The sequence below is a fragment of the Pseudorca crassidens genome, chromosome 2, assembly GCF_039906515.1.
Source record: "Pseudorca crassidens isolate mPseCra1 chromosome 2, mPseCra1.hap1, whole genome shotgun sequence".
In the NCBI taxonomy this organism is placed as follows: domain Eukaryota; kingdom Metazoa; phylum Chordata; class Mammalia; order Artiodactyla; family Delphinidae; genus Pseudorca; species Pseudorca crassidens.
In genome coordinates, this window is record NC_090297.1 from 114,161,791 (window position 1) to 114,182,298 (window position 20,508).

The 20,508-nt window shown below is 38.9% G+C and overlaps 1 pseudogene; it reads right to left on the reverse strand.

Annotated features, from left to right (window-relative positions):
• Window positions 1-18,851: 18,851 nt before the first annotated feature.
• LOC137209191 (olfactory receptor 10T2-like) lies at window positions 18,852-19,791 on the reverse strand (annotated as a pseudogene).
• Between the last annotated feature and the right edge of the window lie 717 nt (window positions 19,792-20,508).

Here is a 20,508-nt window from a genome sequence, read left to right on the forward strand (position 1 = left end):
TATCCCGTGTTGGGCTGCATAATTCTTTGTTATGGAGGGTTGTTCAGTGCACTGCAGGATTTTTAGCAGCATCCATGGCCACTACTCACTAGGTGCCAGTAGTACCTCCCCAGTTACAATAACCAAATATATCTTCAGACATTTCCAAATGTCCCTCAGGGGCAAAATTGACCCCAGATGAGAACCAAGGTCTAAGATAATGAACAGAATTTCACCTCCTCCCTCAGCACTTAGTTGGAATAATTGGTGATCCCACTTAAATAAAGCAATAGTTTATATTTGGTGGTTGAGGAAGGAGGGACTCTGTCTTGGGGGTATGATGCCTTCAAAGCTCCAAGTTGCTATAGAATTTTGTTCCATAGGTAAAGCTGGCCCAGGAATGAAGTTCACAAATAGAACAGAATGATGACAGAGCCAAAGACCACATGTGGAGACTGACCTACCTCTGGATATTTTAGTTATATGAGCACAACAGATTTCATTTTTGCCGTACATGGGCCTCTCACTGTTGTGGCCTCTCCCGTTGCGGAGCACAGGCTCCGGACGCGCAGGCTCAGCGGCCACGGCTCACGGGCCCAGCCGCTCCGCGGCATGTGGGATCTTCCTAGACCAGGGCACGAACCCGTGTCCCCTGCATCGGCAGGCGGACCCTCAACCACTGTGCCACCAGGGAAGCCCTCATTTTTCCTTTTAAAAGAACTGAGTTAGAATATTTACTTGCTAAAAAATTCTGATATTGCTATGCTTTCTGATGTCTTGTAACAGTTTTTCCACATTCTTATTATGCCTTTCCTTGTTTTCTTTACTCTTCTTATTCTCCTCCCTCCCCCAAGTCATCATCCCTCAAAGGCGGTTTCTTGGACTTGTGATTTTCCTCTGTGTCCTTACCTTGGAAAACCTTAATTTACCCATGACTTTAACTATGACCTCTGGATGATTGACTTTCAAAAACACATCTTCAGTCTCAGAATATAAGGGCTTTTCAACTCTTTTTATATGAGAGTTTATGTGCATGTGTATGTGTTTGTGTGGTTTTTGCTAATCTATAGAAATACGTTAAAAGATATTTTGTCCTTGTTTCCAGTATCCGTGTTAAATTAACTTATTAAGTTTAATATTTTATCTGTAGGTCCTTTTGGATTTTCTATGCATACTCTCATGACAGCTCTAAATATGAAAATTCCAGTTGTTTCTTTTCAATCCTCATGATCTCTTTTATTGCATTTTCTTGCTCAATGGCACTTATTGTGAACAGCAGTACACTGTTGAATAGAATTGACATCTGACATTCTCATCTTTTTACTTGTATTGGATAAGAATTATTCAAGAGAATATTAGTTATGATAATTGCTGCAAGTGTTTCATGTATACTTTTTATTAGATTAAGAACACTTTCAAAGTTGCTAAATGTTTTTTATTATCATTATTATTATGGATGGCTACTGAATTTCATTAGGGCTTATCATGAAATGACAAAATCTTTTACATATTTTGTTTTCCTTTTAATGTTGTGAGTCACACTTATTGAATCTCAAATGGTAAAACAAAATTGTGTTTCTGCAACTTATCTGTCTTGTTCATAAAGTATTATGTGGATTCAGTTTGCTAATATTTTGTTTATAATGTTTTTTAGTTCTTATAATTTCTTTGGTATTTTGAGGGTTTTTAACCTCCTAAAACAAGTCAAGAAATCTTTCTTCTGTTTTTGTTCTCTGGGAGAATTTCTGTTATGTATTTATTTTTAAAATAAATATGTGGTAAAATTCAGTAGTGAAGACATGTGTTGGGAAGTTTTTTGGGGGGTGGGAGTTTTAAATTTCACAGATAATTTTTAAAAATAAAAATAATGGGGCTTCCCTGGTGGTGCAGTGGTTATGAATCTGCCTGCCAATGCAGGAGATACAGGTACGAGCCCTGGTCCAGGAAGATCCCACATGCTGCGGAGCAACTAATCTCGTGCGCCGCAACTACTGAGCCTGTTCTCTAGAGCCCACGAGCCACAACTACTGAGCCCGTGTGCCACAACTACTGAAGCCCACGTGCCTAGAGCCCATGCTCCCAAGAAGAGAAGCCACCACAATGAGAAGCCTGTGCACCACAATGAAGAGTAGCCCCCGCGTGGCAACCAGAGAAAAGCTCACATGCAGCAACAAAGACCCAATGCAGCCAAAAAAATAAAAGTAAATAAAATAAAATAAATAAATTTATAAAAAATAAATAAATAAAGATAACTCTTTTCAAATTGTCTATTTCTTTGTGTCCTCTTTGGTAAGTTGTGTTTTTAAAGGATTTGTCCAAGTTGTTCAGAGTTCTAATTTACTGTTGGCTTGTGCATAATATCTTCTTTTTATCGTGTTAATGTCTATAGGGTTCATAATTATGTACCCGGCCTTTTTTAACCAGATCTTAGAAATCGGTTCTCTCTCTTTTCTTTGTTTTCTCTCTCTGATCTTGACAGGAGATTATCAATTTTATAAATTTTTTCAAAAACTATGTTTTGAGTTGTTGGTTATTTCTATGATTGTATCATTTTCTTTATTATCTCCTTCCTTCTACTCTCTTTGCATTTATTCTGTTGTGATATAAGGACTCTGATCACCCAGTTCCAATGTGTGAGGGAGGGGGTTTCTTCACACATCCAAGAAGCAACACTTTGGACCAGCTTGGGTGTCCTATAATTCAATTCAATTCTGACACTATCTACCTGGATATAGCATCAGATTCCACAGTTTAAGGGTTCAGACCTACAAGACTGTAGGGGGCAATCAGACTTGCCAGTCACAAATAGATTGGAGGTTCCCTTGACCTCCTTCTTAGATTTAATTAATTTTCTAGAGTGGCTTACAGAATTTAGAGAAACATTTACTTATTAGATCACCTGTTATAAAAGGATAGTTAAGAGCCAGATGGATGAGATGCAAAGGGCAAGAAATGGGGTAAGGTGGTGGCACTTCCATGCGACTCTAATCTTGCTGTTCTCCTGACCTCAATGTGTTCACCAAACTGAAAGCTCTTCAAGCACCATTCTTTTGGGTTATTTTTGGAGACTTCATTACATAGGTAAATTGATCAATTCATTGGCTATAGTGTTCAATTCAACTGCTAGTCCCTCTTACCTCCCTGAATGTCAGAGGGTGGGACTGGAAGTTCCACCCCTCCAATCACATGATTGTCTCCACTGACAACCAGCACCCATCCTTAGGTTATATAGGGGGTTTCCAAAGTCGCTTCATTAACTAACAAAAGATATCTTGATTGCTTTCAAAAGTTAGGAAATTCCAAATGTTTTAGGAACTCTCTGCCAGTAGTGGTAGCTCCAAAGGTCAAGAACTACTGAAAAGAAGGTCATATACCAGTAGTGTTACAGAACACAAGTTTGTGTGCCTGCTGCACAGTGAGGCCAAACAAACTGAAACGTCAGAGTTTGGAGCAGAGAAAGATTTATGTAGGGCCAAGCAAGGAGAATGGGTGGCTCATGCTCAAAAACCCCAAACTACCTGATGGTTTTTTGGGGAAAGTTTTTACAGGCAAAATTTGGGGTGCAGGGTGTGTGACTTTCTTCTGTTCAGTGGTGAGGTAACAGGGCAGTGTTCCAGAAATCTTGTGCTCAGTCTGAAGTTGCCATCCTCCACATGGGTGGGTGGGGGCTTGCAGAAGAACTTAAAGATATTTTTATGTATATTTCTTGAGGAGGAACCAGGACCCTTTCCCAAGGCTGCCCTATTGTTTCTTGCTTGCTCCTCCCTTGTTTCTGCATTCTATCCTTTCCCTGATTAACAACTGTTTGAATCTGTTTTCTGGAATTCATCGAGGGTCAAGGAGCTGAATGAAACGTAATTTCTACAAACAAGAATTGGGGGCCAGAAAGGCTTTCATGTCCAGGAGGCCCAGGGTCCTGCTCAGTTTCAATCTCCCTTTTCTTTGATACTTCTCAATCTTGAGGAGAACAGGTGCTGGATAAGAAAGGGAATAACATATTGGGTATAGAGGTTAATCATAAACTCAGCAGAGAAACTCAGGTGTAGGGGGACTTGGTTTCAATCCCACCTTGTCTTTCAACCTTCCCCAAATCTTTCAGCGAACATGAGGACAACCACTCTGGGTACTTCCTGCTGAAATGGGGCATAGTCCTGCCTCAGTTTTGGGAAGGTACACCAAATTATAAATATCCCTAAGTTCCAAGTCCTGGATCTGCGTCTGGTATAATTAAAACCTCAATCCCTTGGTCTGCCAGTTTGGTGCAACAGACCCAATTCAAACTAACTTTAAGAGAGAAAACAGATATCATTCCCTGAGGAAATCAGGAGAATAAACCTGAAACCTAGTCTGGGCCCAGCACCTTAGGGAGACTCGTAGCCAGATAGCCAGACTTTTATTTAAGTAGGTTTTAACTTCTGGTGTTGTATTAACATATACACAATAGGAGCTATTGGCCACTACACAGTCTCCTTTTTTTAAGCCAACATCTGATCTACAGAATCTTATTGTCTAAAAATTTAATTGTTACAAGAAGAAACCTTGAAAATGTAAGGCTGCAGCTTCTAGCTGCCAGCAGACATTGCTTTGAGAATGGCTAGTGGTGTCCCCTAGTCTGACACAGCTCAGAAAATTCAGCAACCCAGGAACATATCTGAGGTCACATCCACAATGGCCACCTAGTATTACCTTGGATGTCTGAACCATGGTTACTCTATTTTGACTTTCAAATGTACTTTTATCCTCAATGGCCAAAGTAGGTGTACAATGCATGTCTGAAAGTTCACAAAACAGGCCACTTTGGTCAGTAAAGTTTAAGTTACACCATGTATAAGCCAGAATGATTTCCCCATACTTCAATGTGTGCAGATTCTTCCATCATTTTAACTTTTGATTGTAAATCTTTCAGTAGAAAACTTTGATGATCAAAATATCCATTCCTCAATGCTGGGGTGAGTCAGCTGCTTGCACCAGCAAGCAGCTGGGGTGCTAGGCCTCCTTTATATCTGCCTAGTTTTTCATATTGGGGGAAAACTGATCAGATATTGTGAACAAGCTCAGAGGTATGTTAATAGGGAATCATTTTAGAGGCTATATATATATATATATATATATATATATATATATATATATAATCTATTACACCCATTTGTCACACAAGCATTTGTACATGTGCTTTTAGCAATAGACTTAAAGCAAGCAGTGTCATATATCATGAGTAGTTATACTCTGTGATAACTCTGTTAGGTAATTTTCTTGTCCTCCTGAATATTAAGGCAAAAGTGTGCTTAACACAACAGCATTAACAGAACTAGAATTTAATATCTATTGAAACATAATATTTTTCTCCCTAATTACCCTCATCTCCAACAAACACAGCCGAATCAAGACTAATTTGTTTCCAAAATAAGTCCAGTCTATTGACCACATAGGCTCCTCCACACTGGCTTTGGTGGAACTCCTCAGGAGTCTCAGACTGAATTCCCACAAAGGCCTCTCAAGGCCAGGAAATCCATGACAAAGTCCTGCCATCAGATTCTGCCTCAGTGGACTTCTCTTTTCTAGAGGTCTCCAAAATATCAAAATTCTTGCACATGCCAGGAGATAGTTTTTCCCATTCACTTGATAAGCCTCCTCAGAACCTGAGACTCTCCTATTTCTGGAGAGACCAGGCAGAGAGAAAAGAATAGCATTTCGATTCTAAACATAGAGGTGTAATTTACCCAATTGCTGTTAAGTCATAGTAGCTTGAGGGGAAGGGCTTCCCTATATCTGAAAAATATAGATCAAAACCAGTAATATTCCAGACAAAAACCCATAAACATTATACCTATATTCACCAGTTCACTCAGTAACTAATCCTTTTGTTAACTTTTTATGAAGCCACCAGGTTTTCTATCAGGATTCTTTAATTTCTTACCCAGTTCAGTGGTATAATCTGAAATTTATCAGAGACTTGTACTTGTCAAAATTTCCTTCTTGAAGGAAATTTCAAGAAGTGAATCTTCTTGAAGGTAAAGCACTTTGGCAAAAGCATCAGAATACAACAATAACTGTCTTTAAATGACAGAAAGATATAAAAGTCATGGTTAAACACCTGATTATGATGTAATCAGTAAAGAAACTTGGTTACAATAACCAGAATTATGACTGGTAACATTTTATCAGGACATACCAGATTTTTAGGAATTTCATGTAATTTTTAGAATATCTGTATTAATAACATTTATCCATACAGTATAACTGGAGAAGGCTTATCATTCATTTGACAATGCTTTCCCTGTAATTTAACATACCAGGTAATCATAGTTAATTTAATATTTCTCTGAGATGCCTCAGGGTTACTTTGAAGCATCTCAAAGGTAGCTGGAGGTCAAACTTTTAGAATCTGGCAGACAATACTTATTCACTTAACCAAAGTGAAAATATTTCAAAAGCAAACACAGATCATTTAAAGGCAAAGAAACTCACACAATTCGTTATCAAAAGCAGCATTCCAAGAAAACTTTGTTCTCTTAACAGAGAAACCAAATCCAAACCAAATCCAAATAGCTCACTCCCAACAAAATCCATTTACCCAACTATATTTAATCCAATCTTAGAGAATCCTGAGATTCACAGCTCTTCTCAGTATTCCCTTTCACAAACATTCAAAAATTTCTGTATCCATATCACTTTGTCCCTTATTTTCTTTCTTTTTTTTTTTTTAGTGGGAGGAAATATACTTTAATATTCTTTTCATTTAAAAAAATTATTTCTGTAGCAAAACACTGAAATCAACCCGGGTGCCCATCAACAGGAGAATGAATGAATAAACTGTAGAATAGCCACAGAACAGACTCTCATAAGGTAGCCAAAATGAACTACTATAGTGACATGTAACAATATGGCTAAATTTTAGTTATATTGTATTAAATGAAAAATAAGTTAAAAAGGATTGTGTTTAGCATGAATCCCTTTTTTACATTTAACAACCTTAAAAACATTAGGAAATATATATGTGTATTAGGGTTCTCCAGAGAACCAGGACCAGTAGGATGTTTATATATATACAGGAGGCGATTTCTTATAAGGAATTGGGTCCTGTGGTTATGAAGTCTGGTAAGTCCTGAATCTGAATGCTGGGCTGCAGGTTGGAGACCGAGGAGAGTGGATATTCCAGTCTGAGTCTGAAGGCGGTCTGCTGAAGAACTCCCCCTTGCTTGGGGAGGCTGGTCTTTTTTGTTCTATCCAGACCTTCTGCTGAATTGAACGCGGCCCACTCACATTGTGGAGGGCAATCTGCTTCACTCAAAGTCCATCAATGTAAATGTTAATCTCATCCCAAAACATCCTCAAAGAAACACCCAGAATAATGTTTGAACAAATAGCTAATCGCCCTGTGGCCCAGCCAAATTGATACATAAAGTTAACCATCACAATGTGTGTGTATATGTATATATATAAAACACGCACATACGTATATAAAGGCAAGGAAAACATACAAAGAAAAGCAAGGTAGTGATAAATACTAATTCAGGATGATAGGCAGCTCAGCTGGGAAGAGGCAGGGTGATGAACTGGGGAGAAGACCATGCAGGTGTGATCAGGGTCCTACCTCTTGTTGCTGGTGCTGTGTTCATGAGTGACTACATTACTTAAAATAGTAAGATAAAATAAGCAGGCCATGCTAGACCAACAATGAGTATGTGTGTCAGGAAGAAAGGATTAATCAATCCTATTCTGTACACCCAAGGTCACAAACTTGTTTCTATTTCTTTTCTAAATTTTCTACAGTGAGTGTGTATCTCTCTCTCCCTCTCTCTCTTTTTTTTTTTTTTTGGCCAGATGAAACCCTAATATGTAGCTTTAAAAAAATCCTGTGACATACAGAAGTGTTTATTGCCTAAATATCTAAAATTTGGTATTTGAAATTCTGCCGTTCGTTTTTTTTTTTTTACGTCTTTATTGGAGTATAATTGTTTTACAATGGTGTGTTAGTTTCTGCTTTATAACAAAGAGAATCAGTTATACATATACATATGTTCCCATATCTCTTCCCTCTTGCATTTCCCTCCTTCCCACCCTCCCTATCCCACCCCTCCAGGCGGTCACAAAGCACCGAGCTGATCTCCTTGTGCTATGCGGCTGCTTCCCACTAGCTATCTACCTTACGTTTGGTAGTGTATATATGTCCATGCCACTCTCTCGCTTTGTCACAGCTTACCCTTCCCCCTCCCCATATGCTCAAGTCCATTCTCTAGTAGGTCTGTGTCTTTATTCCTGTCTTACCCCTAGGTTCTTCATGACATTTTTTTTTCTTAAATTCCATATATATGTGTTAGCATATGGTATTTGTCTTTCTCTTTCTGACTTACTTTACTCTGTATGACAGACTCTAGGTCTATCCATCTCATTACAAAGAGCTCAATTTCGTTTCTTTTTATGGCTGAGTAATATTCCATTGTATATATGTGCCACATCTTCTTCATCCATTCATCCAATGATTGTACACTTAGGTTGTTAACATCTCCGGGCTATTGTAAATAGAGCAGCAATGAACATTTTGGTACATGACTCTTTTTGAATTATGGTTATTTCAGGGTATATGCTCAGTAGTGGGATTGCTGGGTCATATGGTAGCTCTATTTGTAGTTTTTTAAGGAACCTCCATACTGTTCTCCACAGTGGCTGTATCAATTTACATTCCCACCAACAGTGCAAGAGGGTCCCCTTTTCTCCACACCCTCTCCAGCATTTATTGTTTCTAGATTTTTTGATGATGGCCATTCTGACTGGTGTGAGATGATATCTCATTGTAGTTTTGATTTGCATTTCTCTAATGATCAATGATGTTGAGCATTCCTTCATGTGCTTGTTGGCAGTCTGTATATCTTCTTTGGAGAAATGTCTATTTAGGTCTTCTGCCCAGTTTTGGATTGGGTTGTTTGTTTTTTTGTTATTGAGCTGCATGAACTGCTTATAAATTTTGGAGATTAATCCTTTGTCGGTTGTTTCATTTGCAAATATTTTCTCCCATTCTGAGGGTTGTCTTTTTGTCTTGTTTATGGTTTCCTTTGCTGTGCAAAAGCTTTGAAGTTTCATTAGGTTCCACTTGTTTATTTTTGTTTTTATTTCCATTTCTCTAGGAGGTGGGTCAGAAAGGATCTTGCTGTGATTTATGTCATAGAGTGTTCTGCCTATGTTTTCCTCTAAGAGTTTGACAGTTTATGGCCTTACACTTAGGTCTTTAATCCATTTTGAGCTTATTTTTGTGTATGGTGTTAGGGAGTGATCTAATCTCATACTTTTACATGCACCTGTCTAGTTTTCCCAGCACCACTTATTGAAGAGACTTTCCTTTCTCCACTGTACATTCCTGCCTCCTTTATCAAAGATAAGGTGACCATATGTGCGTGGGTTTATCTCTGGGCTTTCTATCCTGTTCCATTGATCTATCTTTCTGTTTTTGTGCCAGTACCATACTGTCTTGATTACTGTGGCTTTGCAGTATAGTCTGAAGTCAGGGAGCCTGATTCCTCCAGCTCTGTTTTTTGTTCTCAAGATTGCTTTGGCTATTCGGGGTCTTTTGTGTTTCCATACAAATTGTGAAGTTTTTTCCTCTAGTTCTGTGAAAAATGCCAGTGGTAGTTTGATAGGGATTGCATTAAGTCTGTAGATTGCTTTGGGTAGTAGAGTTATTTTCACAATGTTGATTCTTCCAATCCAAGAATATGGTATATCTCTCCATCTATTTGTATCATCTTTAATTTCTTTCATCAGTGTCTTATAATTATTTGCATACAGGTCTTTTGTCTCCTTAGGTAGGTTTATTCCTAGATATTTTATTCTTTTTGTTGCAATGGTAAAAGGGAGTGTTTTCTTGAATTCACTTTCAGATATTTCATCATTAGTGTATAGGAATGCAAGAGATTTCTGTGCATTAATTTTGTATCCTGCTACTTTACCAAATTCATTGATTAGCTCTAGTAGTTTTCTGGTAGCATCTTTAGGATTCTCTATGTATAGTATCATGTCATCTACAAACAGTGACAGCTTTACTTCTTCTTTTCCAATTTGGATTCCTTTTATTTCCTTTTCGTCTCTGATTGCTGTGGCTAAAACTTCCAAAACTATGTTGAATAAGAGTGGTGAAAATGGGCATCCTTGTCTTGTTCCTGATCTTAGTGGAAATGCTTTCAGTTTTTCACCATTGAGGACGATGTTGGCCTTTATTATGTCGAGGAAAGTTCTCTCTATGCCTACTTTCTGCAGGGTTTTTATCATAAATTGGTGTTGAATTTTGTCTAAGGCTTTCTCTGCATCTATTGAGATGATCATATGGTTTTTCTCCTTCAATTTGTTAATATGGTGTATCACGTTGAGTGATTTGTGTATATTGAAGAATCCTTGCATTCCTGGAATAAACGCCACCTGATCATGGTGTATGATCCTCTTAATATGCTGTTGGATTCTGTTTGCTAGTATTTTGTTGAGGATTTTTGCATCTATGTTTATCAGTGATATTGGCCTGTAGTTTTCTTTCTTTGTGACATCCTTGTCTGGTTTTGGTATCAGGGTGATGGTGGTCTCGTAGAATGAGTTTGGGAGTGTTCCTCCCCCTGCTATTTTTTGTAGGAGTTTGAGAAGGATAGGTGTTAGCTCTTCTCTAAATGTTTGATAGAATTCGCCTGTGAAGCCATCTGGTCCTGGGCTTTTGTTTGTTGGAAGATTTTTAATCACAGTCTCAATTTCAGTGCTTGTGATTGGTCTGTTCATATTTTCTATTTCTTCCTGATTCAGTCTTGGCAGGTTGTGTATCTCTAAGAATTTGTCCATTTCTTCCAGGTTGTCCATTTTATTGGCATAGAGTTGCTTGTAGTAATCTCTCAGGATCTTTTGTATTTCTGCAGTGTCAGTTGTTACTTCTCCTTTTTCATTTCTAATTCTATTGATTTGGGTCTTCTCCCTTTTTTTCTTGATGAGTCTGGCTAATGGTTTATCAATTTTGTTTATCTCCTCAAAGAACCAGCTTTTAGTTTTATTGATCTTTGCTATCGTTTCCTTAATTTCTTTTTCATTTATTTCCGATCTGATTTTTATGATTTCTTTCCCTCTGCTAACTTTGGGGTTTTTTTGTTCTTCTTTCTCCAATTGCTTTAGGTGCAAGGTTAGGTTGTTTATTCGAGATGTTTCCTGTTTTTAAGGTAGGATTGTATTGCTATAAACTTCCCTCTTAGAACTGCTTTTGGTGCATCCCATAGGATTTGGGTCGTTGTGTCTCCATTGTCATTTGTTTGTAGGTAGTTTTTAATTTCCTCTTTGATTTCTTCAGTGATCACTTCATTATTAAGTAGTGTATTGTTTAGCCTCCATGTGTTTGTATTTTTTACAGAACTTTTCCTGTAATTGATATCTAGTCTCATAGCATTGTGGACAGAAAAGATACTTGATACAGTTTCAATTTTCTTAAATTTACCAAGGCTTGATTTGTGACGCAAGATCTATCCTGGAGAATGTTCCATGAGCACTCGAGAAAAATGTGTATTCTGTTGTTTTTGGGTGGAATGTCCTATAAATATCAGTTAAGTCCAGCTTAGTTAATGTATCATTTAAAGCTTGTGTTTCCTTATTTATTTTCATTTTGGATGATCTGTCCATTGGTGAAAGTGGGGTGTTAAAGTCCCCTATTATGAATGTGTTACTGTTGATTTCCCCTTTTATGGCTGTTAGTATTGGCCTTATGTATTGAGGTGCTCCTATGTTGGGTTCATAAATATTTACAATTGTTATATCTTCTTCTTGGATTGATCCCTTGATCATTATGTAGTGTCCTTCTTTGTCTCTTCTAATAGTCTTTATTTTAAAGTCTATTTTCTCTGATATGAGAATTGCTACTTCAGCTTTCTTTTGGTTTCCATTTGCATGGAATATCTTTTTCCATCCCCTTACTTTCAGTCTGTATGTGTCTCTAGGTCTGAAGTGGGTCTCTTGTAGACAGCATATATACGGGTCTTGTTTTTGTATCCATTCAGCCAATCTGTGTCTTTTGGTGGGAGCATTTAGTCCATTTACATTTAAGGTAATTATTGATATGTATGTTCCTATTCCCATTTTCTTAATTGTTTTGAATTCGTTATTGTAGGTCTTTTCCTTCTCTTGTGTTTCTTGCCTAGGGAAGTTCTTTTAGCATTTTTGTAAAGCTGGTTTGGTGGTGCTGATCTCTCTCAGCTTTTGCTTGTCTGTAAAGGTTTTAATTTCTCCATCAAATCTGAATGAGATCCTTGCTGGGTAGAGTAATCTTGGTTGCAGGTTTTTCTCCTTCAACACTTTCAATATGTCCTGCCACTCCCTTCTGGCTTGCAGAGTTTCTGCTGAAAGATCAGCTGTTAATCTTATGGGGATTCCCTTGTGTGTTATTTGTTGTTTTTCCCTTGCTGCTTTTAATATGTTTTCTTTGTATTTAATTTTTGACAGTTTGATTAATATGTGTCTTGGCGTATTTCTCCTTGGATTTATCCTGTATGGGACTCTCTGTGCTTCCTGGACTTAACTATTAAGTTAAGTTAACTATTGGATTAACTATTTCCTTTCCCATATTAGGGAAGTTTTCAACTATAATCTCTTCAAATATTTTCTCAGGCCCTTTCTTTTTCTCTTCTTCTTCTGGAACCCCTATAATTCGAATATTAATGCATTTAATGTTGTCCCAGAGGTCTCTGAGACTGTCCTCAGTTCTTTTCATTCTTTTTTCTTTATGCTGCTCTGCAGTAGTTATTTCCACTATTTTATCTTCCAGGTCACTTATCCATTTTCTTCCTCAGTTTTTCTGCTATTAATTCCTCCTAGAGAATATTTAATTTCATTTATTGGGTTGATCATCATTGTTTGTTTGCTCTTTACTTCTTCTAGGTCCTTATTAAAAGTTTCTTTTATTTTCTCCATTCTACTTCCAAGATTTTGGATCATCTTTACTACCATTACTCTGAATTCTTTTTCAGGTAGACTGCCTATTTCCTCTTCATTTGTTTGTTCTGGTGGGTTTTTGCCTTACTCCTTCATCTGCTGTGTGTTTGTCTGTCTTTTCATTTTGCTTAACTTATTGTGTTTGGGGTCTTCTTTTTGCTGGCTGCATGTTTGTAGTCACCATTGTTTTTGGTGTCTGTCTCCAGTGGCTAAGGTTGGTTCAGTGAGTTGTGTAGGCTTCCTGGTGGAGGGAACTAGTGCCTGTGTTGTGGTGGACGAGGCTGGATCTTGTCTTTCTGGTGGGCAGGTCCACGTCTGGTGGTGTGTTTTGGGGTGTCTGTGGACTTATTATGATTTTAGGCAGCCTCTCTGCTAATGAGTGGGGTTGTGTTCCTGTCTTGCTAGTTGTTTGGCATGGGGTGTCCAGCACTTGAGCTTGCTGGTCGTTGAGTAGAGCTGCATCTTATTGTTGAGATGGAGATCTCTAGGAGAGCTTTTCAGTTGATATTACGTGGAGCTGGGAGGTTTCTGGTGGACCAGTGTCCTGAACTCGGCTCTCCCACCTCAAAGGCACAGGCCTGACACCTGGCTGGAGCCCCAGACACTGTCAGCCACATGGCTTAGAAGAAAAGGGAGAAAAAGAAAGAAAGAATCAAGTAAAATAAAATAAAAGAGTCATTAAAATGAAATATAAAAGAAAATTATTAAAAATAAAAAAATTTTTAAAGTAATAAAGAAAAGGAAAGAAAGAAGAGAGCAAGAAAACCAAAAATCTAATCCCCCAATGATAAGAAACACTAAAAACTATACTAAAAAACAAAAAACGGACAGACAGAACTCTAGGACAAATGGTAAAAGCAAAGCTATACAAACAAAATTGCACAAAGAGGCATAAACATACACACTCACAAAAAGAGAAAAAGGAAAAAAATTCTATATATATTAAAAAAAAAAGGAAGAGAGCAACCAAATCAATAAACAAATCTACCAATGATAATACATTCTAAATACTTATCTATGATAAACATAAAACCAGAAACAAATTAGATGCAGAAAGCAAACCCCAAGTCTACAGTTGCTCCCAAAGTCCACCACCTCAATTTTGGGATGATTCGTTATCTATTCAGGTATTCCAGAGATGCCGGGTACGTCAAGTTGATTGTGGAGATTTAATCCACTGCTCCTGAGGCTGCTGGGAGGAATTTCCCTTTCTCTTCTTTGTTTGCACAGCTCCTGGGGTTCAGCTGTGGATTTGGCTCCACCTCTGTGTGTAGGTCGCCTGAAGGGCATCTGTTCTTCACTCAGACAGGCCGGGGTTAAAGTAGCAGCTGATTAGGGGTCTCTGGCTCACTCAGGACTGGGGGACGGAGGGGCCGTGTGTTCTCCGGGGGAAGTTGTCCCTGTATCATGGGACCCTGGCAGTGGTGGGCTGCACAGTCTCCCGGGAGGGGAGGTGTGAATAGTGACCTGTGCTTGCACACAGGCTTCTTGGTGGCTGCAGCAGCAGCGTTAGCATTTCATGCCCGTCTCTCGGGTCCGCGCTGTTAGCCATGGCTCGCTCCTGTCTCTGGAGCTCAGTTAGGTGGTGCTCTGAATCCCCTCTCCTCACTCACCCGGAAACAATGGTCTCTTGTCTCTTGGGCAGGTCCAGAGTTTTTCCAGTACTCGCTCCCGGCTAGCTGTGGCTCACTAGCCCCCTTCAGGCTGTGTTCACGCCGCCAACCCTAGTCCTCTCACTGCGCTCTGACCGAAGCCCGAGCCTCAGCTCCCAGCCCTGCCCGCCCCGGCGGGTGAGCAGACAAACCTCTCAAGCTGGTGAGTGCCAGTCGGCACCGATCCTCCATGCGGGAATCTCTCTGCTTTATCCTCTCCTCTTTGCCCTCTGCACCCCTGTTGCTGTGCTCTCCTCCGCGGCTCCGAGGCTCCCCTACTCCGCCGCCCGCAGTCTCCACTCGCGAAGGGGCTCCTAGTGTGTGGAAACCTTTCCTCATTCATAGCTCCCTCCCACTGGTGCAGGTCCCGTCCCTATTCTTTTGTCTCTGTTTTTTCTTTTTTCTTTTACCCTACCCATGTACGTGGGGAGTTTCTTGCCTTTTGGGAAGTCTTAGGTTTTCTGCCGGTGTTCAGTAGTTGTTCCACATGTAGATGTATTTGTGGGGAGGAAGGTGATCTCCATGTCTTACTCCTCCGTCATCTTGAACGTCTCCTCAAGAATTAATATTTAAATGCAGTTATTTTTGCTGAAAGAAAGAAGAATCCTGGCTCCCAGTTAGTTCATTGTCTGGGCTTCACAAACTGAGTTCTAGGTTCATTTGAAACAGGATTATTATGACAGAGTAAGTGGTGCTTACTTATTATTTATCTAATTATAATTTTATGCTAATAAGCCATAATATCACTGCTGTTGTATTATTTTTTTCTTAACAGATTCATTTATTACATTTTACTAATTACTTAAGTAATTTAATAATAATTGTAAATTTTATAAAAGTACCATATTAACACAAACTTACAATTCTCTAAATATTAGAATAAAACATGAAATAATTATTTGCCTCTTTTCTAGGGTAGGAACAGCCTTCTCAACGTTCAGTGTATATTACTCTAGAGGTTTCAGGGAAATACACATAAGGATAGAATAATTGTTAGTGCATCTTTCAGGAATATCGAGTTTTACTTGGAGTTTTTAGATTACAGCCTTGAATCTTTGTGCTCTCAGCATTTAAGCAATCTCCTTTTATCTTGTAAGTAAATGTATTTTTCCATAACATTCAAGAAGAAAAATATCTTTAGGCACGGTGAGTGGCAGGAAAGTTTGGTAGTTTTATGTTCAAACTGCATAGAACTTTATAGCTATTGTATAAAGTTGTGACATAAACAACAGGAGTTTTGTATAGTTTTGTGTAGGATGCAGATGGAAGTAAAACTTTTTAGCTTTTAAAAAGGATAGAAAAGACCCTGGGGGTGAGAAGTCATATTTTAGTGCTTAATATAAATGGATAAAAGAGATTGAAATAGCTATGCTGATGTAGTCTACTGAGATTATAGGTGGATCACATAATTAATTGAATAGTAGATAAAACTCCTAAGACTCAGATGTGGGGGGTAGTGGTTAATAGCTACTGCCCACTATCATACAGAGTGAAGTAAGTCAGAAAGAGAAAAACAAATACTGTATGCTAACACATATATATGGAATCTAAAAAAAAAATGGTTCTGATGAACCTAGGGGCAGGACAGGAATAAAGATGCAGATGTAGAGAATGGACTTGACATGGGGAAGGGGAAGGGTAAGCTGGGATGCAGTGAAAGAGTAGCACTGACATATATATACTACCAAATGTAAGATAGATAGCTAGTGGGAAGCAGCTGCATAGCACAGGGAGATCAGCTCAGTGGTCTGTGATCACCTAGAAGGGTGGGATAGGGAGGGTTGGGGGGGGAGATGCAAGAGGGTGGGGATATATGTACAATACAGCTGATTCACTTTTTTATACACAGAAACTAGCACACAATGGTAAAGCAATTATACTCCAATAAATATGTTAAAAAAAAAAAAGCTACTGCCCACATCAGAGAAGCTGGAGGGGGAAACCAGGGCTACGCTAGAGGCAAGGTTGCCATATGTAAGAGGATGGGGTAAACTAGAGAAGAAAACATTACATATAGCCTACATTCTTATTTGCAAATATCAGATCTTTCAACATCAAATATAGATATCTAATTACTGGCAAATGATTTTGAGAAGTTTGCTTCTGAAACTTTCTCGAGTCTCTTGACTAATCCCTCCACACTGACCTTGCTTTGGAGAAAGTTTTCAGTGGGAAATGAATGCCTATCAAAAATTTCAGCTTTGTTAATCATAAAATTTACTATCTTAACCATTTTTATGTGTGCAGTTCAGTAGTATTAAGTATATTCACATTGTTGTAAAATAGATCTATAGAACTTTTTCATCTTGCAAATCTGAAACTCTGTAACCATCAAACAACAATTCCCCTTTTCCTAAGTGAAATAAGCCAGTCATAAAAAGATGAGCTAGATATACTGTAAAGCATTTCCTCATTTAATCCTTATAAAAACCATGTTTTACTTAGTCTCATTTCACAGAATTTAAGTTATTGTACCTCCTCACACAAGAAATATGTTAGGAAACTTATTTTTTTATTTATTTTGCGGTACGCGGGCCTCTCACTGTTGTGGAATCTCCTGTTGCGGAGCACAGGCTCCAGACGCGCAGGCTCAGCGACCATGGCTCACGGACCTAGCCGCTTCGCGGCATGTGGGATCTTTCCGGACTGGGGCACAAACCCGTATCGCCTGCATCGGCAGGCGGACTCTCAACCACTGCACCACCAGGGAAGCCCCAGGAAACTTATTTTTAAATCTATTTTATGGGCTTCCCTGGTGGTGCAGTGGTTAACAATCCACCTGAAAATGCAGGGGAAACAAGTTTGAGCCTTGGTCTGGGAAGATCCCACATGCTGTGGAGCAACTAAGCCTGTGCGCCACAACTACCAATCCTGCACTCTAGAGCCCGCAAGCCACAACTACTGAGCCCGTGTGCCACAGCTACTGAAGCCCGTGTGCCTCAGCTACTGAAGCCCGTGCACCTAGAGCCTGTGCTCGGCACAAGAGAAGCCACTGCAATGAGAAGTCCGCGCACTGCAACAAAGAGTAGCCCCTGCTCACCGCAACTAGAGAAAGCCCGTGTGGAGCAACGAAGACCCAACACAGCCAAAAATAAATAAATAAAATAAGTTTATTTTTTTTTAAAAAACTATGTTATGTGACCCCCCACACACCCAACCAAGAGCTCCTAAACTACATGTTGCTCAAGTGGAAGGCTGAGAAATGAACACTTATGAAATTAGTTTCTTATAAAATTATGTTGTTTTATTGAAACATATCTTCAACAAAACTCACAGCAAAAACAAAACTCAGCCAAATAAATATAATATATATTATAGGTGACTAAAATTTGGTTATTTCTTATAGTGAGACATGAAAGAATGAGGCAACCATACTTTTATTACTCTTTTCCTACAGTACCTAGTTTAATGCTTTGCACATAGTAGCAGATGCATAAACAGAACTCTTGGATGGTCAACTTACTTTCACACTGCAACTGGTATTAAGTACAATCCTAGTTTATGGAATGCAAAAAGGAAAATGAAGGGAAGTAGAAAAAAACTAATAATTTTTCATGCCTTCTATCAGAAGAGGACCAAATTGCTTTACATCTATTAGTTCTTTTATTTCTTACAGTGCCCAGCTGAGAAGGTGTTAAAGGTCTAATGATACATAGAGAATAACTGAACATGAGAGAGGTTAAGTCTGGCCCATGGCCTTTGGCTGGAAAATGATCCAAATCAATATTCAAACTTAGGTCTTTGTGATTCCAGAGTCCATGTTTTCTCCTCTACCATCAGCCTCATGGAACTTTGATTCTCTCCTCATTTATCCATAATCAAATTATTCTTTTTGTCTATAAATAATGTATTTACTGTAAATATTGATTTGAAACCTCAAAAGATATATATAGAAGCATTCAGAGACTTAAACAACATCCCCTACTGTTTCCTTCACTGTAGGAAGAATATTAACAGGCTGGACATTCTTAGAAAAATAATGCAGCATTTGTAGTGTTGATCTGAGAAAACTGATATTTTCAATGCACAAAAATAGCATGGCTTGAGTCCTTGAAATTTGCCACACTCACATAACTTTCTGGAGACCAAATGGTACAACCTCTACAATGAATATAGGCTAAACAGGAAGAAGGACTTTCCAATAAATATAATCAATGTAACCCGAGGTCCTTTTTTCTTGTTTTATTTTATTTTTTTGACAAAAGAGTGTAGGTATATTTATTGAAGTTCTACCCCAGACACTTTCATGAATATAACTTCCCTGACTTATCAACTCACTCATGCAGTTTTGGGAAATGAGTACCTACTGAGAACATTTCTCAGAGCCGTGTTCACTTCTTTGTTCCTCAGGGTGTAGACAAGGGGCTTGAGTAGCGGGGTGATCACCATATAGGTCACTGCCCCAAGTCGGTCCTTATTTGAGAAGTACAGGGATGTCGGCCTCAAGTAGATAAAGGAAGCACAGCCATAGTGAACAATGACCACTGTGAGGTGGGAGACACAGGTGGCAAAGGCCTTATGCTGTTCCTCCACTGAAGAGATCTTGAGGATGGTGGAAACAATGAAGACATAGGAGATGAAGATCAACACAAAGGGAACCAGCAATACCAGAATGCTGAGTAAGAACATAACCATCTCCTTTATGTTGATGTCTGTGCGGCCCAGTTTTATGACAGGGGAAATGTCAGAAGTGGTTGATCCAATTGGAGGCACAGAAGGGTACAGTAAACACCAGGATGTTGACAACTACAGAGATCAGAAAACTACAGATGCTTGAGGCTAAAACCAGCAGTATGTGGGTGGATGGCTGATGATGACTGTGTAGTTGAGAAGGGTTGTAGATGGCAACATAGTGATTGTAGCCCATCACAGCAATTATAAAACAGTTGGTACAAGCCAAGCCCACAAAGAAATAGAGCTGGGCAGCACACCCAGGGAAAAAAGTAGTTCTAGTTGTGGAAAGCAGATTGGTCAGCATTTTTGGTACGATGACCAAGGTTTAGCAGGTTTCAGAGCAGGAGAGGACAAAGAGAAAGAAATACATAGGGGTGTCCAAAGCCTGATCCAGAAGAATGATAGTCATGATGGTGGCACTGGCCATCGGAGTGGTCAGGTAGACCAGGAGGAAGATAAAGAAGAGAAGCATCTGCAGATCCCCCAGGTTTGAGAAGCCTATAAGGATGAACTCGGTGATCATGCTCTGGTTCTATCTCTTCATTGGTCACTGGGAATCAGACTCAGACATCCTGAAACGGACAACAGAAAGAATTTGACAAAAGTGAATGCCCCCAGAGAAATCATGTTTGTGTTTCTGTACAAAGTTGATAATACTGGTCTGAAAAAATGAGTAAAAAACAAGTCAAACACTTTGATCAGGGGTGAGTGGAAAGCAGGAGGCATGAAGACTAGGGACATAAGAAAATTCCCAATTCAACAATACCTGAAGAAATTTATTTTTATAAGTTGTTTCCATTTCTCTTCTTATTTGCATAGAAGTTTCATACCTAGTGAGTTAAATCAAGAGATGATTCTAGAGTTCATCTCATCTAATCGTGCCATTTTATGGAAACCAAGTTTCAAAAAGATTAAATCATTTGCTTAACCCGCATGAGAGTGACAGTCTTGAGAAATCACCTATCGTCAAAGTCATTTTATGAAAATCTGAACTGGAAAAACAAAAACAATTGAAAAGTCATCTATCCAGCCCCTCATATACTTGACACAAATACTGCTTGCTTATATGTAATGAAATGTTGAGCTTTATTTGCCCATGATCAATTGTGAAGCCTTTGGCATGGACTTAGAATGATACCGCATATTGGGGTTTCCCTTGTCATGAGTGCATGGGAATTTGGGAGTAAGAATCTAACTAAAGCTCAAATCATGCTCAGAGCATGCCAGGTCTTGGGCTGACATATTCGCTCCCTTGACCTCT